A 1,182-nucleotide genomic window follows, 5' to 3' on the forward strand; every position below is an offset into this window, starting at 1 on the left:
TTCAAACAATTCTCCTGCCTCAGTCTCCTGAGTAGCTGGGATTACAGGCATGCGCCACCATGCCTGGCTAATTTTTGCATTTTTAGTAGAGACATGGTTTCACCATGTTGATCAGGCTGGTCTTGAACTCCTGACCTCATGATACACCCGCCTCAGCCTCCCAAAGTGCTGGGATTACAGGCGTGAGCCACCATGCCCGGCCTGCAACCATATTTTATTCCATGTAACCACACATCCCTGAACACAAGTGATCAAGGCCACCATTAATAGACAGGTTAGTTTGGATAGATGACCAAGACTGTAACTTGTAAACAGGAAACTGGAAAGGACACACAGATTATATTAAAACCTGAAAAGCACAGATGGTTATTTGCAAAGAGAGAGTAGTAAGCCAGCAACATAGACAAAAGCATAAATGAGGCAGAGAGAGAGTCCTGATGGATTTCGAACTCCATGTTTTCCTAAAGTCAGCTGCATTTTTGCTTTGAGCTCCTTGAGACATTCCTATAGCCTTAAAATAAATTTTACTTTTGCTCAGGCAAGCTAAAGTTAGTTTCTATTAGTCAAAGAGACTTGACTAAACGAACAATCTATCTTGCATTTCCATCTATGTATCTTACCTATCTTTTCATATATTTTATCTTTTTGTAATTTTATCTATAAAAGAACCTAAGGAATCAGTCAAATGCAAGGAGAATTGACTTAAAAAGACTCAATAACATAGAAAGATGTGTAAGTTATCACCAAAGAAAGAACTTAGCAAAACTGAAGGACCAGGTTGAGATGAGAGGAGTACTACCATTTCCTTGTCTTACAGGAACCAAGAATACAAAGTGTTAACATTTTTATAAGGTGATAACCATGATTTCAAATCTGTGATCCTTCTTTGGTTTTATTTAGTACATGCTAATTTTTACATTTCTTTCTAATATTTTAATATGATTTGGCTCTGTAACTCCACTCAAAACTCACCTCAAATTTTAATTCTCGTAAGTTGAGGGCAGAACCTGATGGGAGGTGATTGGATCATGGGGGGCAGTTTCTCCATGCTGTTCTCATGATAGTGAGTGAGTTCTCATGAGATCTGATGTTTTTTTTTGGTTTTGTTTTGTTTTTTTTGAGATGGAGTCTCGCTCTGTTGCCCAGGCTGGAGTGCAGCGGCACGATCTTGGCTCATTCCAA

At 38.9% G+C, this 1,182-nt stretch overlaps 1 protein-coding gene across 2 annotated transcripts in view; it reads right to left on the reverse strand.

Annotated features, from left to right (window-relative positions):
* Window positions 1-1,182, reverse strand: part of NUDT9 (nudix (nucleoside diphosphate linked moiety X)-type motif 9) — a 47,756-nt gene that overhangs the window by 17,836 nt on the left and 28,738 nt on the right. The window lies entirely within an intron of this gene.

This window comes from Mandrillus leucophaeus, unplaced genomic scaffold, assembly GCF_000951045.1.
Source record: "Mandrillus leucophaeus isolate KB7577 unplaced genomic scaffold, Mleu.le_1.0 Scaffold381, whole genome shotgun sequence".
In the NCBI taxonomy this organism is placed as follows: Eukaryota; Metazoa; Chordata; class Mammalia; order Primates; family Cercopithecidae; genus Mandrillus; species Mandrillus leucophaeus.